The following is a 24,508-nucleotide window of genomic DNA, read 5'->3' on the forward strand; positions in this document are numbered from 1 at the left end:
GTATCTGTAGATGACAAAGTACGAGCATGAGTGCGGTATCAAACGTCCATAGGCAGCTAAGGGGCCAGTCAAAGTGGTAGATATGCGGTAGGTAATGAAGGAATCACTGAGTTAATGTTCAATCTCTAGTGAGGTACGGCTGGGAGACGCCATCATGACTGCCTCGTATGGGTTCTGATGGTGTAGTTAGGGGAGATAATTACTGGATATGAGATTAGGAGAGGAGTTAATCCGCAGATTGCCGGTCGGAGGTGGGTGGCGGAGGTGCTCCCTTTGCCCTGATAGTAGATTGTCGGTGAACGTTCGTCTTGTGAAGGGGATCCTAAGTCTCTATGTAGGAGAGTGCGTGCGAAACATGAGCTTTACTAAGAAAGCTTCGTAGATAAAGTGATTCTTGATTCGTCAAGTAATAAAGTGGTGGGCATTTGTATATATTACATTCTCCTCGGTGAAAGAAAGAAGGTCAAAAGAGGGGACATACCTAATGACGAAGCATTGGTAAATGGAACAACATACAATAAGTGGAAAAGATATATATATAGAAACAGGAGTAGTGGGCTAGAAGTTCAGATATCTCCATATTTAGGGAAGAATGGCCCACAGGAAGAAAATGTAGGGTTGGGTGACACGTAAGGAATGAGTAATAAGTAATCCATTGTTGAACGCTTGAAAGAAAGAAGAGGGTGACATGTTTGGCTGGCGCGGACATGGATACGGGATAGATTATGGATAACTGGCTCTGGAAATATATGCAAGAAGTGGATGATATCTATAATTATGGAAGGCTCGTAAAAAAAATGTCAGGTCAGAGGTCACGGGGTCATGAATGTGCTAAGGTGAACGAGTGTGTGGGGATAGCAGACTGAAGGTAATGAGAATGAGAATATGTCACTTCGTATGGAAATGAGTGTCTAAAAATGTTATATCTGAAGTCATGATTGTGTGAACAAGTGGACACATAAGTCAGAGTTCACAGAGTATGTGAACAGTGTTCAGAGATGTCAGATGTGAGGTCATGGGGAGGGCGGGGGTCATGAGGGTGTAAATGCGTACAAGTGCGCATGGCTGTGCTCCGTCTTTTCCACGATCACCTACACTTATCACATACAGTCGACTGGGTAAAGTGCGGTAAGCTTCGCTAAAGCCACACCCAGGCTTCAGCAGGCCTCTGTCTCCCTCACCTGCTCACAGCAGCAGCAGGAGCAGGAGCAGTAGCAGGTGCTTACTTAGCTCTCAGAAGGGGGAAGCTTCAACACGAGCAACTGTGACGCTGAGGTTCAACTTACACAAATCACCGTGTATGATATCCAACTTACCTTCCTCCCGGCTCCTCTAAGTCTTATTGCATTTCAGGTCATGATTTACCCTATCTTATGACCTTCACCTACTTCGTGATCTCATAAATGATGTCTTCTATCACTGATTTACCCCTTTTTGAAAATTTCCCATCTCATTACATACGAGATAGTGTCCCCCCTCCTTCGCTGGTTTACCCCCCTCTTGTGACATTTAATCTCACCTCACGTTCCGTTAAAGGCGTTTCCTCATCACTGATTTACCTCCTTTGCAGCTTTCCCGCTTCAGCTTAGAGAAGCCGGTAACCCAACCCTGATTTACTCCCCCTGTTTCACATTAAAAGAATGAGAGAACATACGTGAACATCGTTCGTAGAATCAATGGGAAATACACATCAGTGGATTCATTGGTCATGAATATTGAGCGAATATTGAAAGAAGATCCATCACACTTATGGATATTCAAAATCTAAAACTTTCATGATAATCAAAATCTAAAACTTTCATGATAATCAGAATAAATATTCTAATTCTGAGAAAACGTAGAATGACTGTACGTTACTGGTACGAAACTCGATCCTTCTCAAAACAAAAGACGTATTGCTCACAAGTAACTTATTAACTCCTCCTAAGTCTTCAATTACAGTTCGCTGGAGAATACGAAAATGAAAAAGAAAGAAACATAAAATTGAAGGCAGTGCCACAAATACGTAAAGTATCAGAACTTTCAAACTCCTGATGAAAGTACTGTGTCGTGAGTGACAAATGGGCTTCCAAACAATACTGATTTGTTATTCATGAAGTTGAATTAAGGAGAACCACACAGAGATGACTGGCATACTGCGTGAGCCAAGTTTGACCTCGATGTCAGCCAGGTTCAGCGTGTTGGATGGCCACGATGTGTTACCACTGTGGCCATAAGATTATCAATAATAATCATAGTACTACTGATAATCATATTATTAATGATAATGATGATGATAATAGGACTACTACTACTACTACTACGACTACTACTTATGATAATAGTATTAATAATGATCATAGCTATCCCAGTAAAAATTCATATATATATATATATATATATATATATATATATATATATATATATATATATATATATATATATATATATATATATATATAGATAGATAGATAGATAGATAGATAGATAGATAGATACGAACAAAGTGCATATATACTAAGCAAAGATAGGGTTCTGTACACATATATTCATCAGCTATTACAGGTGTTACCGGATTCCGCCCGCTGGTGGCTACACCACGAGTGAGATATCACCTTCAGCTAGGTAGAATCATCGTCAAATGGACGGAAAGTAGAACAGTCGCAACGAGGAACGTCCGACTCCGGAGGAGTCAAACATTTCCCTGCTCCTGCGTATAGCGCAGCCTCAGAGGCGCTGTGTAATACGAATCATATTAAGCAAATAGTAAACAGTCTTGGCCAACTGTGGTGTAGATTTCACAGCCTGTACCACCAGCTGTTATCTGTCACAGAAATGAAGCCAATTTGCCTAATCTAGAATTAATTAGTTGCAATGAGTGTCATACAACAGTATTAGAGACGTCATCTTTTTAACATATGTGTTTACAAAAATACGTATGAATAAGCTTTGCAGTAAATGAGGCCTAAGATGGCATAATGATGAGTTGTTTCAGCGGGTAAATACGCCAAAAAAAATTCCAGCAGGTAAATATGCCAGGTAATAACTGGATTATAGACGGTTTATTCTCTACGAGACTGTAATCTCATACGAACCTGACGGTGAAACAGCGCAGTGACTGTTCACATTTTGGTTTGCTGCAGCGAAAGACGTGAGGTACGTAGCCAGACACCTACCTACCTCCCTACCTCGCGGACCTGTGATGTACGTATGTGTTATTGGTCATAGATAAGATGGCAGTGGTGCGTGTCTAGCGTATGCGCGCGCGCGCAGATAAAAAGCTCTCTCTCTCCTCCTTCCCAGTCAAGGCCTCTCTCTCTCTCTCTCTCTCTCTCTCTCTCTCTCTCTCTCTCTCTCTCTCTCTCCTAGGCTCGGCTGAGTACTGTCTTGGCTGCTGCCGACGAACCACAAATCCAAAATGAATATGGTTCGGATCAAAGTTCACAGGAAATCCAATGAACAATTGAAAGACGTGGGTGATCACCTCCATATCGGTTCCAGGGAGCCGCATTATTGCCTCCACCTATAAGTGCGGCATCATATAGTGAGGCGCTGATGAATTATAGATGGCACTGCGAGTGTTGCTAGGCGACTAAAGGTGATCTGAAGACATTAAGATATTCAGTAAGAAGAGGTTTCTACCGTTTCTGAAGGCCTGATTCTATACCCTACCCTGAGCCAGGTACTATCCACCTTATCGATCAACCGCTGTGGGTGGATGAACAGCTGGGCGTCAGTGACCGATTGCCGCAACTAGGATTCGAACCTATGCGCTTGACTGTGGGCGTCCCCGTGAATGCGTCATGGTCAGGAACGCTTACCAATATTCCTACAGAAATCACTTCATCTTGGAACCTCCTCCAGCATGAAATTCAAAGATCTATACAAGGCCAGGTAAACAATGGATTCTCAAATTCCCCAACTCACAACGGAAAATGAAAGTTGTCCTCACCCCCCCCAAAAAAAAACACTTTCACACATTGACCCACCTATAATGATTGTCTACCACCTGCCAAGTGTTCTACAACAACCAAATCACCTTTTGCAAGTCCTGAAAAGAACGCTTATGACCGGTTGGACCTCATCATCTACTGCAAGAAGCAGATACTGAGCGATGTAAGGATGAAAAAGAAAGAAAGATATATCTTGACTTTGGACAGTGAGCTTCTGCAGCATACCAATGCAGTTTACTGATTAAAGAATGTGCCCCACTGAAGGTTGCAAGATTCAGAATACTGGAAATCCCAAGGATTTGACCAACACAACTCCAAGCCGACGACCTTACACTACATCCATAACAAGGATCACTAAAAGAACGTCGTAACATCCTCCGCAGTTGACTATCTTACCATTATCTTACCACCAACAGCAGTAAAATACTGTGAAGATCAAACACGGCTGCATGCGACAGGAGCATTCTACAACCACGAAACCAAACCCATCATCAACGCCACACAACTAGAGAGCACGACGGAGTATCACAGCTCTTCCATGATACCATCCACAGCGAACGAGAACCAAAGGCAGATGTTAAGCTAGACGACACCTGCAGTGGACAACTGACTTGAACTCGCTTTCCCCTTGATCATTCCTCGGTGGCTGATCGCTACTTACTGACCCTCCAGTACCACGAGAAACCACTCTTCCCTTCGTTACCACTCTACCCACTCTGCGTCCACACCTCACTATGGCCATGTCTGGTCTAGTGTGGCGTTTTACTACAATGTGTTAATTTTCCTTCGGCTGTAAATGCGTTCATCGATAACTATTGTGCAAACAGTTATACTCGCACGTTCTATTGTAACATAATCATTCGGTTGAAAATGAGATTCTCTTTTTCGAAACGTCCAAAGGGTATAACACACACGAAGACACATAAATGTGCACATACATACAAATATCACGCAAATAGAAACACAAACACAACTATATTGAAACAGACATACGCATTAACACATATAAAGACATACATGTGCGCACAGGCACAGACACACACACACACACATACATAAACACACACAAAGACACACAGACACACACACACACACACAGAGCCAGGTACACTCATGTAATCCAGACCTTCCCCGGGGCAGTGTTTGCTCGGGTTGATATTATTTACCACACTGTTTGCTCCACTGCAGGTCTGGTAATCCATCCTAACTTGATGAATTATTCCCTCACAGTATGTGGCAGGTGCCACGATGTGAGGCCACAATACCCTCTCATTACCTTAGTTATGAGTGAATGATGGGCACTCACCTTCTTCCTCCCCTTCCTCCCTCCTCCCTCACACCACCGGCTTCAAGACATTCTTGTTATCAGGAAATGAAGCAATTTTCGAACTGCTTCACCCAGCAGTGGCGCATTTTGTATCAAATACATTTACAGTTTTACCTGTAGTTATTCATATATATATATATATATATATATATATATATATATATATATATATATATATATATATATATATATATATATATATATATATATATACATAGTGTATATGTTTTACTACGGTTTAGAACACATAATCTCATGCTTCGACAACCACGAGATCAGATCAGACACCAGCTCAGACGAGACTGCTTGTAACAAGAAGTCGTCTTCTTGGCAAGCGATTTCCACCCAGTTTGATGGCTGAAACACTGGCTAAACCTCAAGTGTGTTTCATTCGCTACTGTGTCTACATGCCGAGGAAAAGAACGACATTACCGCCAAAGTTTTGTGTGATCCGCATGACCCTGGCGCTCCCAATGGCTCTCTTTATATATATATATATATATATATATATATATATATATATATATATATATATATATATATATATATATATATATCAACGCATATAAAACATTTAAGCACATATAAGCATACACATGCACTTACGTAAACCCACACACACAAACACTCTTATTCACTAAGACATATGCGCGTGCACTCACATATAACCCACAAACACTGACACAAACACAGACAGATGCACATGCATTCACATAGCACTCACACACACACACACACACACACACACACACACACACACACATTTTCACACAAACACAGGCAAACACAAAAACACGCAAACAAAGAACTATAAAGTTGAATATCTCCACAGTAACAACGTTCGAGGGAAGACTAACATAAGAAGAGACCGTCTTGGTCAGCTTGGAGCCATCGTCAAGACGCCATCAGCATTACCCAGCCCACACCTTGCCTGGGGAAAGCCGAAATAAAAGTCCGATACCTGCGGCTTGCACCTCACCTCACCTCACTCAGGATACAACAGGGAGGACCCAGCCCTCCTGGCTCCGTCCTCCTCCACCTCCCACGCTTACCATCTTCCCTTCCACTGGCAAAGCCAGCCAAATCTCTCACAGTGATAGCAACACATTTTAGTCTTCCAAATCAGGCGTTTGAAATGACTTCATCATGATTTGAACGCGAGGATTCCTCTATTCCTCTTGGGTCTGTTATACATTCACTATGTTTCTCCTTTTATTATCTTTCATCAACTTCTTCTCCTCCAATTTTCCCCATCTTTCCATTCTCCAGCTTCCCCCCATCCTCTTCTCTTCCTTCTGTTTCCTCTTGCTTCCCATTTTCCTCTCGTGAGCAGAACGTTATGTACCCTAATCCAACTGCAAAGTTTTTCTTTGTCTTGTCTCGAAATAGAAAAATATATTTCCACTGCTGAGGTGCGTATATGAAAACGTTTCAGTTTCAGTGTTGAAATCTCTGTGATGTACAAAACGGCGTTCCTGTGTTGATATAGAAGCATAGAACACTGCTGGAATAACACAAATGTCTAAATTCACACCAGTGAGTCAGGGTAGGTCATGGGATATCGAACTGAGTGAGGTGCGACATGACGCTGAATATTGTGGCGTCTGGAACAAAGAAAGGTCTTCCCAGCGAGCTGCTTAACTTTTAAACTTTTACCCTGAGAACTTCAATGGTGCTCCTGATATCATGAATACATATGGATACTGACAGACTGCTAAACATCTGTTGAACACCATCACGTTGTGTGTTAAATCTTCGTGAAATTCGCAGTACCATCGGTCCTGAGCATGTGAATCACGCACCAGAACTCAATATAGAAAGGTACCAATACGGTCTTCTCGACAAGAGAGGCAATAGGAACGATGCAGAACAAATCAAGAGCGAACTCACGCGCTATACTGAAAGCTGGTGGGTGGGTTGACCTTCCCGAGTCTTGAAACAATGAAGTCGGGACATTGATCTCTCATTGATCTGTCTGACGAGTCTGTTTCCCGTCATCTTGTCTCTTGCCTGAAACACGACGAACCTTCAACACTGACAGCTGGGTCACAGAGACGCATCTTCCAGGTGTCAGTAACAGGGGAATAACACAGCTCCATACGACAACTTGGTACAGAGGAAAGGTGACGCTGCCTTCTGTCGACATGAAACTTTCCAGTAACAGAGCTATGCCACTGCTTCCTCCCAACCAAGAAAACACACACACACACACACACACAATCTGCTAAAGGCCAGTAACAGACATATGATTCCCTGCCAACAGCCAGTAACAGAGACATAACACTGCCCGACAGTAGCTATCAACAGATGTTTTACTGCCCGATGAATACCAGTAACAGATGTTGACACTGTACAATGGCAGTCAGGGTCACAGACTTCGTCCTGATGACTAAGAATTACCAGCAGAAAGCATTTCACTTTACATTGATTGCTGGTGTATTCTTCCAGAAGTAAACATGGTGTGCTTGGTGATCTATGGAGGTCGCAGGAGGTGGGAAATAACTAATGCTGGTGACATGATGGCCATGACTGAGGGGTGATCCTGGAGGGGACATTGGTGGCCGGGTTTGGTGGACACAATGATCGTAGAGATTTGTGAGGATTGTGGTGGGAGGGGCTTGTGAGTAACTGGTGGGAGGGGCTTGTGAGTAACTGGTGGCAAAGGCTTTTGACCACACTGGTGGCAGGGGCTAAGTGAGCACAACGATGAGAGTCTTGTCAACACAATGGTGGCAGGTCCTGAGCACAGTGGTGGCAGGGTCTGCTGAGCATAGTGGTGGCAGGGTCTGCTGAGCCCAGTGGTGGTAGAGGCTTGCGAGGACAGTGGTAGGCAGGCTACAGGGTCAATTTGATTAATACTGTGATAAAATCCCCGGTCGGCGTCCCATTACCAGTTTAATATCCGTAACGACACAGGGCGACCCGCCCCGCCTGGGGCCGAAGGAGGTAGCAGGGGGCACGCGAGAGGTTCTGCTGGAGGACTTACGAGGGGGGCCCCGATGGGGGTACTTAGGAAGGGTTTCTGACGGGAACTTACGAGGGGATCTGATAAGGGGTTTACAACGGGTTCTGATGGAGACTTACGTAAGGGTTTTGGGGGATGAGAGAAGCTGTTGGTTGGAGGTAACATATGAAGGCAAAGAATGCCTAGCCTGAGTGTCAGCGATGCAGAAACTGGTTGAGAAAGGAAGGAGAAGAGAAAGGGGCTATAATGACTGGAAAAAACGGGGCTCTAAAGTTGTGTGGGGGAGGGAGAGAGTTGAAGGACGCCTATGAGGATACAAGGGAGCCATCAGGACGATGCTCAACGTTATAGAAGGTTGGGGGAAGGGAAGCATCCTCAGTGGGTGGTGTTGGGGCGAGGCGGCTGAGCGAAGGAAAGAGGAATATATTATAGTGGGTCATGGATATATATCTGTAAATTGTTGCGACGGCAGGGGGGATCCAGAAGCATCCTGATTCCCTTCCTTCATGACCAAATATATTCGTCCCACTCCATCAAATCATCCATGTTTGTGAAGCTCTTATCAACACACTCCTCCCTCACTTGCCATTTCCTTGTAACGTCTCCCTCTCCTTCCATACACTGACCGTTATGTTAAGTGACAGTACGTTATCCTCAGCTACACTTATAAGTCCCAGTTCAGCTGTGATACCATCAACTAATCAAACAGTCAACCGTAACTTGAATCAACCTCCCATATCTTACCTGTAATGAATTATTCCTTCAGTAACTTCCCTACTTCTACGAGGAACCTGGAAAATCCTTCCCAAGTCTCAACATTCCACTGGTTATGTCAACATCCTTATCAAGGGGGCGCTCTACGGTATATACACAAGGGATAATACAATATCCCCACCACACCTCTCTCACAACCAGCCCACCAAGTTTTTTCTTCTCTCTCTATCTCTGTATGTTTTCTCAGTTTGCAGGTCCTCACTGAACGCGTCTCTTTCTCTCCCTTGGCGTACAAAGAAAATGAAATAGATGCGTCCTGTTCACCATGTGTTTACCTAAGAACAATTTCTTGTCAGAGAATTTCCCTCGTATTGGTCTTCTTGACGTTTCTCGAGGGCACCTGTAGTCATAATTGTAGACTCGCTCTCTCTCATCAACACCACCACATCCATCGTCGTCACCATCAGCATGATGACTATCCCCACCACTACCACCATCACCAACACAACCTGACGTCACCATCACCACCACTATCAGTCCCCATCAGACCGTGGCGTCATTCCTAGCCGTCTGCTCTTCCTCCGCTCTTCCTCTTGTATTCCAGGCCAACCCTCCCCTGACGAGCAATTTCCCTCATCACACATACAATAAATATGGCCGAGGTGCGGTGACATGACTAGCTCAACTCCAGCCCTAACTCCTCCTCTCTCCCTCCTCCTCCTCCTCCTCCTTCTGCCACCCTCTCCGTCAGTACCGAGTTCAAACCAAAGTTCATCTTGACAATAAAGCGCCTCTTATCTGTTGTTGTTGCCTCAAAGGAGACTATCGAACAAAGACAATCTCAGCTTCAACCTGAGGGACAAACGCATTCACATCACCGATGGATGATATCATCCACTCCTCGAAGAGGTCAAACCTCGACATTATTCTGATGGAAAATATTGTCCATCTCATAAAGAAACTAAAACATAACATTATTATGATGAATTGCGTTTTCCACTTCACAAAATATTTGAGTAATGATGTCTAGTGTCACATATCATATGATTACCACGTCACAAGAACATACTGTATTACATTTTGTGTGTGATTATTATTCTTTTTTTTTTTGTCAGCTTTGCTGACAGATGTTGAAACTTTAGCACTATAATAAGTACAATCTACTTCCCAAATACCAGTCATTTTCTAAACTCGTGAATTGTATCTTTATACCGATAACTTAATTTTTTTTCATTAATCCTTTCCCGATGAAATATATTTGCGAAGAACTCTGAATAACGACTTTGGGCTCTTCCACCACATACCTTGATACTCTCTGTCTTACCTGCATTGTGACTGAATGTACACACGCCAGATGATATCTCCCTATACATTATTCATCACTCTTTTGGAGGTCTTAAAGCGAGAGGTCCATCACAGTCTCTGGCCCAAATGAATCATGCAATATCCGGCTGGCTTGAGACAGCACTGACACACGCGCAGGGATTACACCTCTGCACCATTCCTCCTTCTCCTGTGTCCTGAGCCATCACTCACTAAAATGCACACCTTGGCATAAATCCATCTCATGCCACGAACTGCCTCTGCCGTACGAACACGGCAGCGTTTAACTCCAGTTAATGCAATACCGTTGTTTAAAATTCGGAGTATTTTAGCTAAGTACGTTTTTCACCTTGTTCACTGCCAAGAGAGAGAAAGGCGTTTCGTGATACGGAGATAACGTAAACGGATTGCCGTCAATTTGTGTCCCTCTTTGCATTAGCGGGAGAGAGAGGGAAGAGCAGGGATACTGTTTTGGTCGCATGCAGAAGAAAAAAAAATCGATCTTTTCGTCTATCTGTTTGATTCACTGTAGTTATCTTTTATCCCATTATACTTACATCCTACCCCAAGAGTCCCTTCTATCTTTTACGGGTCTCCTGCAGCTCTAAGGGAGGCTAGACACGTCTACCAGGCGGGGCCATAGGCCATATGTTGTAGCGATATTGTGCGTGTGTCTATTTCGAGAGTGTGGAGCGACTGAGCAGAAAATGCTTGTAGTTTATACTTTTCCAAAAGAAGGAACAGATAAGGGGGCTAAGTGAGGAGTTTCTCCTCTTTGGCTTAGTCCTCTGATCTTAAAGCTAAATCGCTAACGCGGGAAATGGCGAATGTACGTGAAAAACGAATATATATATATATATATATATATATATATATATATATATATATATATATATATATATATACACATATATCATACTAACCTCCAACAGCCAGGATCGAACCCATGACCCCTGCGTAAGAGGCGGGAGCATTACTGCTAGGCTATGATCACACCTTCATAGCCTAGCAGTATGTTATATGGTAGTGCCCGTTCATATGCACTATTTACGTTGTATATATATATATATATATATATATATATATATATATATATATATATATATATATATATATATATATATATATATATATATCTTTTTTTTTTTTTTTTTTTTTTTTTATACTTTGTCGCTGTCTCCCGCGTCTGCGAGGTAGCGCAAGGAAACAGACGAAAGAAATGGCCCAACCCCCCCCCCCCCATACACATGTACATACACATGTCCACACACGTAGTATACATACCTACACAGCTTTCCATGGTCAACCCAGACGCTTCACATGCCCTTGATTCACTCCACTGACAGCACGTCAACCCCTGTATACCACATCGCTCCAATTCACTCTATTCCTTGCCCTCCTTACACCCTCCTGCATGTTCAGGCCCCGATCACACAAAATCTTTTTCACTCCATCTTTCCACCTCCAATTTGGTCTCCCTCTTCTCCTCGTTCCCTCCACCTCCGACACATATATCCTCTTGGTCAATCTTTCCTCACTCATTCTCTCCATGTGCCCAAACCATTTCAAAACACCCTCTTCTGCTCTCTCAACCACGCTCTTTTTATTTCCACACATCTCTCTTACCCTTACGTTACTTACTCGATCAAACCACCTCACACCACACATTGTCCTCAAACATCTCATTTCAGCACATCCATCCTCCTGCGCACAACTCTATCCATAGCCCACGCCTCGCAACCATACAACATTGTTGGAACCACTATTCCTTCAAACATACCCATTTTTGCTTTCCGAGACAATGTTCTCGACTTCCACACATTTTTCAAGGCTCCCAAGATTTTCGCCCCCTCCCCCACCCTATGATCACTTCCGCTTCCATGGTTCCATCCGCTGACAGATCCACTCCCAGATATCTAAAACACTTCACTCCCTCCAGTTTTTCTCCATTCAAACTTACCTCCCAATTGACTTGACCCTCAACCCTACTGTACCTAATAACCTTGCTCTTATTCACATTTACTCTTAACTTTCTTCTTCCACACACTTTACCAAACTCAGTCACCAGCTTCTGCAGTTTCTCACATGAATCAGCCACCAGCGCTGTATCATCAGCGAACAACAACTGACTCACTTCCCAAGCTCTCTCATCCCCAACAGACTTCATACTTGCCCCTCTTTCCAAAACTCTTGCATTCACCTCCCTAACATATATATATATATATATATATATATATATATATATATATATATATATATATATATATATATATATATCTATATATATATATAATCTCTAAGTGTACAGGATTGTATGGATAAAAGTCATTTCACTGATAAATCAGAAATTCATGAAAATAACCGAACACATCTCAGTCAGACACCAGTAGAGATTACGTTTGCAAATGTTAAGGCATTTGCATAATGGAGAGAAATGGAGATAATCCATTCGACATTGCATCAAATCTGGTTTGACATATAACACTGTGACATATCGCCAGCGTCATAGGCAACGAGGATGAATTGGCTGTTAATATGACAATTAGGGATAAGATTATAGGTGTGTATGTTAATCACTCGTCGTGTACTGAAATTAAGAACAGGCACACCAATCGTGTCCCGAGAGCAAAGTGATTATTCCAATCATCAGAGATGATCAGAGAGGCCACAAAGTGGGCAGTTTGTGAGGAAATTTGTATTGAATGGACAACAAATGTGATTTCAGAGACAACTGCGAAAAGAACCTGACAAATCGTACGTGTCTCCCAACATTTTCCCGGCAGACCTTACGAGAAAGGAGTGAGGTAAAAAAAAACTGAAGTAGATTTAGAGGCGAAAAAGTCTTGGAGAGTTGAAAGGAAAGACTTATAGAGGGCCAGGAAAAATCTTGGGAGTCTACCACAGTCCTTCTTACACACATCCAAAAAAATGAGTAGATTCTCGAAACTCGTGGTATATGAAACCAAGATGGGCGTGCCATCTTAATTTTCCTAAAGGCTTCAGACATTTTCTTTTAGCGAGAGAGAGAGAGAGAGAGAGAGAGAGAGAGAGAGAGAGAGAGAGAACCCTTTCTCGAGACTCGCTGCGGAAGACTGGGAGGAAACAACACCCCCCCTCACCCTTCAAGGACTGGACAGAAATCGTGTAGTCATACAACTAAGTATACAAACATCTCCTCACTGGCGACAACCACCCACCCACTCACCACTCACAGCAAAACCCACACACACACACCTACACACGGCCCAATGCCTCAAGCGATGCCACAGACGCCGAGCCGACAGGCATAGCCGGAGATCAAATAACTGGTACACATATTGTACGGAGAACTTCCGCAGACCTGTTCTTCACTCCCGAGATCGGACGTGTAATGACACCAAGGGAGTGAGGGGAGGCGGGAAGGGGAGGGGAGGGGATGGGGGTGTCTCGTGTGAAAGGGAATAGAGGAAGAGTGGGAAGGGTAGAGCGGGGTGGGGGAGGAGAGAGGTGGAAAGGGGGTGGGTAAGGGAGAAATGGTGAAATAGAGGAGTGTTCAAATGAAGAAAGATGTGGATGGAGCATTTTCTTTTTTTTTTTTTTTTTTTTACTTCGAGTGAAGAGGTGTTAGTGTGACGTAGATGAAAGTGTGGTTGTGGAGAGAGAGAGAGAGAGAGAGAGAGAGAAAGAGAGAGAGAGAGAGAGAGAGAGAGAGAGAGAGAGAGAGAGAGAGAGAGAGAGAGAGAGAGAGAGAGAGAGAGAGAGAGAGAGAGAGAGAGAGAGACAGGTGATTGGAGAGTGAAGTGAGAAAGAATGGGCTGGGAGGATATAGAATGGACGTGAGTTAGATGAGAAGAGAAATGGGCGGAGGAGGAGGAGGAGGAGGAGAAAGAGGAGGAGAAAGAGGAGGAGAAGGAGGAAAAGGAGTGTGTGTGGGAAATGGAAACAGGTGGGAGGGAAAAGGACCAGGACTAGGTCTAGGTGAGAGGTGGCACCGTGTCATGCCAGGCTAAGGGTGGAGGAATGTTTCGTTTATAGCTGTTTTGGCCGATGGAGCACGTTTGTATACGTCAACAAATGGTCACTGACAACTGTAAATAATGAAAGAGAGAGAAGGAAAAAAAAAATCAGATAAAGACGTCAGCATGACGGAAAATAATGACCGAAAACGGATCTGAAGAGAATGACAGATAAAGACTAGAGGGAGGAAAAAAGTGAAATAAACGAGGCCAGACGACTTTGCCGGGCCTGAAGGACGTTAAGACAGATGAAGCTGTGAATGAGAGTAATGAGCCCGGCCTGGGGACGAACGGCTCAGCTTAAGCTTTGGCTAAGTGCTTGAAAAGCTTTGGAGGCGGTGCTCGCGAGGAGTGTTTTGAAAGGGCCAGGTAGGTAGGCTGCTCGAGTGTTTTTTACCCAGTGCCTGAGAGTCATGGAGAGCAGTAGCGGCGGGTTTAACCCGAGTTGCTTGTCGAGGTCGAGAGTGTGATTTCGTGTTTTTGGTCGTGTTGTGAACTGGGGAAAAGTGGTCGAAGGTCTTAAGAGTTTAGTGGACTTGAGGAGAAGGCAGGGTCGTTTTTCTGGTTTGGTATTGTCACTGGGGAGGGGAGAGTTCAGGTGGGTGTGTGTGTGTGTGTGTGTGTGGGCTTTGTGGTTAGAGTGTTCGTTTGTAAGAAACAACTGTGATGTATTCTGGTCGAGCGTCCTGTTTGAGGGAGAATAGCGGTGCACCTTAGCCTTCATGGTGTTGACCGGTCCAGACGAATCCAAAATGGGGATGATGATGGTACCTGGTCCAGTGCTTGTAGGGGACAGACCCTGGATCAGTGTTTGTAAGGTAGTTGTGATAGACCCAGGACCAATGCTCGTAAGGGACTTGTGGTAGACCTTGCACCAATGCTTGTAAGGGTGTTGAGAGGAAATAAATGTAGTGCGTTTCGGTCCACTGTTTGCAAAAGATGGCCTAGTTACGCCCAGTGTACACGAGAGGGTCTGGGTGTGTCTCTGGACCAATAGTTATGAAAGTAGATAGTACTTTTGGTCCAGTGTTTTTAAAGGAGATAATGCCTTTAGTCCAGCGTTTCTGACGGGTACGATTCCATTCATGCAATGTGTGTAAGGAGAATGGTGTTCCAGCAACAGTAAAGAGGTAGTGAATTCCCTTCTAGTGACACACAGTCACTGTATGTAAGGAGCTCGGTGCTTTTTTGTCATATTTCTGCCAACAAACTCCAGGATTATGAGCCTGGCTGCAGCGTGTCCCAGTATCATGGCAAGGGTGTAAAAATTCACCGTCAACCAAAATGGCTGGCGCGTTATCCGTGTTGATATATCGAATAACATTAATCCGATTGGATTTGCATATGTTGCAGTAAATAATGCACAATGCAATAACAGCAAAAGTTGCAAATAAGATCAGGAATTTTGATATTTTTAGTTGAACGTGAATTTTAGCATCATATGTTCTTAGTGTACTAGGATCTAAACACATAACACTTATACTCTGCAGAGCAATTAGTGGAGTTATCAAGTACCTGATCTCTTAAAAACCCCTATTTAGTTTACTTATTACTACTACATAAGGTATTTCATAAGCTTGGCATTATTTCAGTGCACTGTGGCCTCTCCTGAAACGGTACAGTAAGATAACCTCGGCTCACACCCTGTGAGGGAATACAGGTCACTCCTTCCCTCCTGGGCTTTTGAATATCAACATGAAGGTCAGTTCACTGTGGCTTGTTTCCACGAACGTATTTAATCCGTGTGAGCTATGATATGCTAATGATGTTTCCTCTGCGATTACGTTAAAACTCTAAGTGGCAGTTACTCTGTCTGAAACGACGGTCAACGGTAATTAGCAATGCTGGGAACCATGAAGAAGCCATGGGAGGCAGTAATCGTGTATCTCAACCATTCATTTACATGCCAGAGGGATCATTAAAGACAGATGATGGAACTAACTGATGAATGATAATGGTCCACAGGCAAATTTACCTGAGCAAGACTCTATGACGTGAATTAGCCAAGAAGGAAGACTAACCCAGCTACCCATCAGCTCCCTTCGTCAGCGGACTGTGTTCATGCTTAAGGTCTGGTCTTACGAGAGGCAAGACATAGATGGATAAATGGATAAAGGTGAAAATAATAGAAAGAGGAAGACAAAGAATATGACTGTATGACTGAAGTGGAGGAAAATATGAAACACCGATTAATTCTCTCTTGACAATGTTAAAAGATGATCATTTCTAAGAAGTGTGGATACCTTACTTAAAATATCTCATTCAGAATGTGTTTGTGATATTGACTATTCGCACTGTACAGGGAGGGAGTTCTACACGCGTGGTGCCCCATCACTGGAACATTCTCCACCGTCGAACAACTTCGTAAATCTACATAAGCCGGTCTGCATTAACCGTGTGTGCACGTGAGTGCAAAAGGTTCGCTAAATCCAGATCAGGCATCAGCTCTTGTCAGTGACTGTCCGTTCTTTGGTGTGAGACCACATCACATGTCGAGCGTGGATATACCGGTGAATAGACTTAAGTTTCCTCTGTGTGTGTGTGTGTGTGTGTGTGTGTGTGTGTTGCATTAACCAGAATGTAAAGGAAGCGTTTAGAGTAAACCTCCACAGAGTTTATGGTAAGCTGCGTTACTTAATGTTCGTTGTATACTGGAGCACGTCACTGTAAAGACTAAATCATATCTCATCACCTGTTTTCTTCATTTTGATGCAAACACACACACACACACACACACACACACACACACACACACACACATACACGCTAACATATATATATATATATATATATATATATATATATATATATATATATATATATATATATATAGATAGATAGACAGATAGATAGATAGATAGATAGATAGATAGATAGATAGATAGATAGATATAGATATATATATACATGTACATATATATTTTTTTCTTTTATACTATTCGCCATTTCCCGCATTAGCGAGGTAGCGTTAAGAACAGAGGACTGGGCCTTTGAGGGAATATCCTCACCTGGCCCCCTTCTCTGTTCCTTCTTATGGAAAAAACGAAAAAAAAAATGTCCTCCCCACAGGCCAGCTGATCAGCAGTGTAGTAACGCTGGCGCAGAAGTAGATTAAAACTTTTCCTACAACTTTAATGTATAATTGTATCCCTACATGAAGAGTGAACACCACAATTTCCCTGGGGAAATCGTACCTGTTCTGCGCTGGGTGAAAATTGTATCTCATTTGTAAGTGTAATTCACTTACAAATTTCTTAATTCATTTACATAAGTTTTAGAACACTTTCAGATTTTATTTACATTTTTAGTTTTTTATGATATAATGATTTTTCTTTTTCTACAACAGACTCGTGAAGATGGGTAAAGAGGCTTTCGAGACGTAGAGTTGAATAAGATGAAGGACTCACTTGCCTATAGTACTCTGGCCTTACTTTTGATGTGTATATATAAGACAAGCTTCCAAAATGGGACGTCAGGTGCTTGTGTGTATATATATACATACACACACATATATATATATATATATATATATATATATATATATATATATATATATATATATATATATATATATATATATATCCCTGGGGATAGGGGATTAAGAATACTTCCCACGTATTCCCTGCGTGTCGTAGAAGACGACTAAAAGGGGAGGGAGCGGGGGGCTGGAAATCCTCCCCTCTCGGTTTTTTTTTTAATTTTCCAAAAGAAGGAACAGAGAATTGGGCCAGGTAAGGATATTCCCTCAAAGGCCCAGTCCTCTGTTCTTAACGCTACCTCGCTAATGCGGGAAATGGCGAATAGTTTGAAAAAAAAAAAAAAAAAATATATATATATATATATATATATATATATATATATATATATATATATATATATATATATATATACATATATATATATATATATTTATTTTTTTTTATTATACTTTGTCGCTGTCTCCCGCGTTTGCGAGGTAGCGCAAGGAAACAGACGAAAGAAATGGCCCAACCCCCCCCCCCCCCCATACACATGTATATACATACGTCCACACACGCAAATATACATACCTACACAGCTTTCCATGGTTTACCCCAGACGCTTCACATGCCCTGCTTCAATCCACTGACAGCACGTCAACCCCGGTATACCACATCGCTCCAATTCACTCTATTCCTTGCCCTCCTTTCACCCTCCTGCATGTTCAGGCCCCGATCACACAAAATCTTTTTCACTCCATCTTTCCACCTCCAATTTGGTCTCCCTCTTCTCCCTGTTCCCTCCACCTCCGACACATATATCCTCTTGGTCAATCTTTCCTCACTCATCCTCTCCATGTGCCCAAACCACTTCAAAACACCCTCTTCTGCTCTCTCAACCACGCTCTTTTTATTTCCACACATCTCTCTTACCCTTACGTTACTCACTCGATCAAACCACCTCACACCACACATTGTCCTCAAACATCTCATTTCCAGCACATCCATCCTCCTGCGCACAACTCTATCCATAGCCCACGCCTCGCAACCATACAACATTGTTGGAACCACTATTCCTTCAAACATACCCATTTTTGCTTTCCGAGATAATGTTCTCGACTTCCACACACTCTTCAAGGCCCCCAGAATTTTCGCCCCCTCCCCCACTCTATGATCCACTTCCGCTTCCATGGTTCCATCCGCTGCCAGATCCACTCCCAGATATCTAAAACACTTCACTTCCTCCAGTTTATCTCCATTCAGTATATATATATATATATATATATATATATATATATATATATATATATATATATATATATATATATATATATATATATGCGTTATAGATAAAAGAATCTTTGCGTATAATTCGCGCTCGCAACATACAAAGATCGTGAACTGCAACTCACCATAAACTACGAAATATTCCCTAAAAGTGTACGTACTTTGTAGTTCAACTTACGCAGAGTACTCGTATGTTTTATGATGAAATAAATTGAATACCTGCCTCTCATTAATATGCATGATTCGTGGAAAAATGTGATAAACTGAAATGTGGGCGAAATTTTTTGGGGAGGACAAATATACCGTGTGTGTGTGTATGTATGTTTGTTTGTGTGCTTGTGCGTGTTTGTGTGTGTGTGTGTTTGTTTGTGTGTGTGGTTACGTGCGTTGGTGTGTAATAACCCAATGATACTGCAAGGGGAACGGAGGTCTATCTTCATAGGGGCCCCATCTCTTGGACTTTCGGTATCATCATACAAATCCAGTGTACTGTCTACCCTCACACACTCATAAGTCTGTTCCATTCATCCGCAGCTCATACCATATATATATATATATATATATATATATATATATATATATATATATATATCCTTCTTGAAATATTTCATAAGTTCCAACTTTAATTCATGTTATAACCGTTGCATTTCTCAAAGAACTGTTCGCTGTCGACAACACTGTAAGAAGAATTTTGTGTTTCAGTTACTCCTTACTCTTCTCTCTTCATTGGAGGGCAGATTTATGACCTACAGCCTTTCCCATTAACTCAAGTCTCTTATTTCTGATACCATTTTCGTTCCCTGCCACTGGACGTTATCCATTAGTTATTTGCATTTCCTGAATTACAGTGACCAACAGTGAGAATTATAATCTCATTTTGGCTCAGTGTGAGATGTTTCCTCTGTCAGGTGCCTCAGTGCGATTATGCTGCTGTCATTATATGGTTTGTTTCCTTAACTGTTCTCCTAAGATGGGACTCTGGCGATAGGTCTCTCACACTCCCAAAGTTCCTTCAATTTTGTTCTTAACTGATAATACTCATACTGAGACCTTTTTTTTTCTTACTGTATCCCATCTTCTTTACTTTAGATTTACATGGGGCTCAGTTTCATCAGTTATGTCCCAGACCAGCTTTGGTGTTTGTCTAGGTCCCCTTGTACGTTCATGCAATCATCCTCCCTTATTTCTTCCTATATGACTATGGCATGAACTGCTGTGTGTGTGTGTGTGTGTGTGTGTGTGTGTGTGTGTGTGTGTGTGTGTGTGTGTGTGTGTGTGTGTGGCACCGTAGAACAGACCCTGCCTAGCCTTGGATTCGTAGTATGACGAAAGATAAAGCGCTTAATGTGAGCTGAAAAGCTTTCTTCATCGACGACTCGGTCTACACGGGTCTGGCTGCCGTTCTGAAAGTTACGCTGGGCCTTGGAAGCAAACTTGCCGTCCCTCGTGCAGTGAATTCCTTATCACTGGTAATGGCACTGTGGTACTAAACAGACCTCGCTGTCCCCGGAGAGAGAGGTGTCACTTCTGGAGCGATGCGAACCTTTGAACGTCGTGTTTGATTCTGTTGGGAGTTTAAAATGTGCGATTCTGACGAAAGTTTTTTTTTCTATCTTCTGTTGAAGTGAAATTTGAGTAATAATCTTGAGGGGAAACATTCAATTCACATGGAATTCACCCTCTTTTCCGGCAGATTCGTTACGATTTTGATGAATCATGAACTATTCCGATGTCACAGATCACGAATGAGTAAAGAGGATCTGCATATGTCTCTGAGGACGTGCCGTAGCTCTGAGAGGCTCTCATCCATACTCCTGGGAGGATACGTCGTCGTTTCCTAAAAGGTCTGCAACTTATCTGAGATCGATCTCCCTTTTAAATGGACTTTGGGCTCCTGAATAGACGAAGTCACTCATGAATAGATTACATGTTCTGAGAAAAGTCTCATGTTTGAGATGGGGAGGGTCGGTCGTCCGTTCCTCGAAGGCAATAGTTCTTTTAATGGGATTGGTTTGTTCAGATGAATGTGCGGTGCTCGGAGCCGAGCATGAAACTTCTGAAAAGCCTGTGTGTTTTATGAGACGCAATGCAGTCCACAAAGGGCCACTTGTTTCACGCCCGTCATTCGCGAAATAGAAGTGGCGTGTTCGACGAGGCACGGGATCGCGAAGAAAAAAGAAGACAAAGGCTTGGGTCAACATACTTCGAGAAACACGTCATTCCTAGCTAGTTTGAATTCCTCCCCAACATGATTTTTCTCGACACTTGACCCCGTACACCACCTACCAGAAGCTAATCACATGATTCTGTCCTCACCCAACCTTCCTTCCCTTACTTTAAGCCTACCTATCTTGACCTAATTTCATGGAACACGTCCTCAACACCTACTTTCACCTCATCTAAAGAGAGGGACGAGTTCCATTTCTGTTATCACTTTTCTGCTGCAGACGCAAAAGGGAAAATAGGGTTAAACCTTGATACACCATTGTCATCTTTCACGTATAATGACGATGATCCTGCCAATCATTCATTTGAATATCAAAGTGAAAGCGTCTTCATATCTAACTTTCATACAGTTTATCAGAAAACTTAGTATAAACTGTCCTCTAAACAACACTTCACCGCCTTAAACAGAGGGACTCCTGTAACCCACTTTGATCTTACGATCCGGTATTTCAAAACACTTTATTAAAAACCAGATCTGGAAGTCGATGGATGGGATGTAACGGCGCTCGCACAGATTAAAGCAGACATTCGTAAATGCTGACGGATTAGCTTTTGTCTCTATGATCAACCAGCCGTAGGGTAATATCAAAGCGCTATGAGTACTGCAGTATAAGACCCGGACTGCCCATGTACATAGAATCCAATGACTGCCCTACTGTATCTAATTCAATTATAGAATCCCTGGACTCCACCTTTTACGGGGCTCCTATAGTTTCAAGCCTGCGCTCCAACTACAAGCAGGGGAATGATGGACACCTTTAGGGCGAGGGAAGTCCCTCGACGATTCTGTACTCCATTTTGTCTATTGACGATGATACAGCCTCGCCGAAGGTGACTTTATCTTCGAGGTGTACTCACTTGCCGGCGGAGCACGGTAACATCGCAGGAAATGATACTGAACACCCACCCACACCTTTCCGGTCTGTGATATACAAGGGTACAGCGTATTTACAGTTTCAGACAGAGCCCACACACACACACACACACACACACACACACACACACACACACATACACCGTGGAGGCGGGTCCCGTTTTCTGTCTTCGTTATCATTAAAACCGTTGTCAACCTTCCATTTTTCCAGTTAGATACAGTTACTCTCAATACCATTTGCTTCCACTGTTTATTTAGATTTATTTCTATAACTTTGTTGGGTTAAAAAAAAGTGTTGGACTACCCTAAAGGCCTACTTTTATTCGGAACTTTTGGCAATCTAAAGGTAACTAAGGTATTTTAATGAGAATTTGACTCGTGAAGCATTTCTGATTCTCAATTTCAGAGCCAGTAGATCACCTAGCCTCCCTCCAGTTCTGTACTCTCTTCTCATCTAGGTTGCTTTCCAGCTACTAACTGTCATCTAAGACATTCTAATCTGTGATACTGTACAATAACACTCCTCATAGACTACGAGGTTTCCCTGTCTACACACGATTTCTAAGCCCTTAAGCCCAGAGAGTACTTAACTATACAAAGACCCGGCAGGAGTGAGTGGAAAATTGAGTGAACTTACGAACGGAATCATAAAGACATGTTCCATGACGGGTTAATGAGGGGATCATGTGATGTGTGTAATAGAGTCACACTAAATGACAGGAAGGTAAGTAGGTGTCGGGGTAAGCGAAAGGACGCTTAAAGTTAAGCTGCTGAAGAAGTGACGGACCCTGGAACAGATGAACAAAAAGGTGACGAATATTGTGTGAACGGATGGTCATGGTACGGGATGAAAGAATGAAAGATTATATACACACAGTCCTGTATATCTATCTATCTATCTATCTATCTATCTATCTATATATATATATATATATATATATATATATATATATATATATATATATACATACGTAGGAGCTTCCGGAGTCCACTTGTCGAGGAACTTCCATCATATATGAATACAAGTAATGTTTAGCATTCTAGCCTGTCGTGCGATATGGCTAGGTTCGAATCCCCCCATCCACTCTATCCTTATGCAATAGGAAGGCTTTTTTTCCTGGGATAACTATAACAAGTATATGACAATGGTAGAATTATCAGGAGTAACAAGGGAGAACTTCACCATCTCGTCAGGTTAAGGCCTTAACCTATCAGGTCAAGTTACAGCGGGTGGGATGACGTAGTGTTTCCCATGTAACATGCCAGTCAGATGAGAGTGTTACCTGAGCTTACATGAAAGCCTTCCTCCCATTCCCTTCTCCGCCACTGGTCGTACCAATCGAGAGGGGCAAGTGATCGGTCAATACTGTATGAAGTTACCTTAATTAACAGATACCTATTCCTACAGCAGAGTGTAGCGATGAGATGTCCATTTAGAACAAACTTTCGCCAGATTCTGTACGTTTCATATCAGAGAAACCCTCTTCCAGACCTGTACCCTCTGCCCGGCCACCTCCTGCCGTTACGTGGACGACATCTGGTGGCCAGTGATGTAAACTATCTTCTCAGTCTCAAGGAAACTTTGAAGACCAACTCAGTCTTCCAACTCGAGTGCAACAGACGCTTCTCTTCCTAGGCGCTTTCTGCGATGGCGAAGCCCTTATTCAAATCTTTTCTTTTATGGCATATTCTATTTAGGACTTTCTGCACAGCCGAACCCAACTCCAAAACCCTCATCAGCAACAGACTAGAAGACTCGCCTTTTATGAACATCAGCAAAACACAAGGGATATGAGTTGAGGACATATAATGCGAAGGTGAGTACAAAATGGTAAGGAAGGGATGAGAAGGAAACGAAGACTTTATGAGGGAGTGAGGAAGGGGATGACAAGGAAGAACTGAAAGGGGAAGGTAGACGTTATGAGTAAGGAGTGAGGAAGGACTGGTAAGGAAGGTGTGAGAAGGGAAAGGTAGACTTTGTAAGAAAGGAGTGAGGTGAACGTGAGGAAGGAGAAGAGAAACAATGAGGAGGGAGCAGGAAAACAGTGAGGAAGGAGGAAGGGCAGGACGAGAAGTTTACCACGCCCGTCTCCATTGCCTGAGTTGTCAACGAACAATTAACGTCTCGGGTGTCTGCTTCAGGGGGCCATTATCTCCTGCTGGGGACGACCCTGTTCCTGGCTACCTGCGTCATCTGGTCCACGCTACCTGCCTCAACTGGTCTACGCTACTTGGCTCATTTGGTCTTCGCTACCTGGCTCAAGTGGCCCACGCTACTTGGCTCTACTGGTCCACGCAACTTGACTCAACTGGTCCACGCTACCTGGTTCATCTGGTCCTCGCTACCTGGCTAAACTTGTCCACGCTACCTGGCTTAGCTACGTGGCTCAAATGGTCCACGCTACTT

At 43.0% G+C, this 24,508-nt stretch overlaps 1 protein-coding gene across 2 annotated transcripts in view; it reads right to left on the reverse strand.

Moving 5' to 3' along the window:
• LOC139747472 (thrombospondin type-1 domain-containing protein 7B-like) overlaps positions 1-24,508 on the reverse strand; it is a 752,245-nt gene that overhangs the window by 154,981 nt on the left and 572,756 nt on the right. The window lies entirely within an intron of this gene.

Source organism: Panulirus ornatus, chromosome 68, assembly GCF_036320965.1.
Source record: "Panulirus ornatus isolate Po-2019 chromosome 68, ASM3632096v1, whole genome shotgun sequence".
Classification (NCBI taxonomy): Eukaryota; Metazoa; Arthropoda; class Malacostraca; order Decapoda; family Palinuridae; genus Panulirus; species Panulirus ornatus.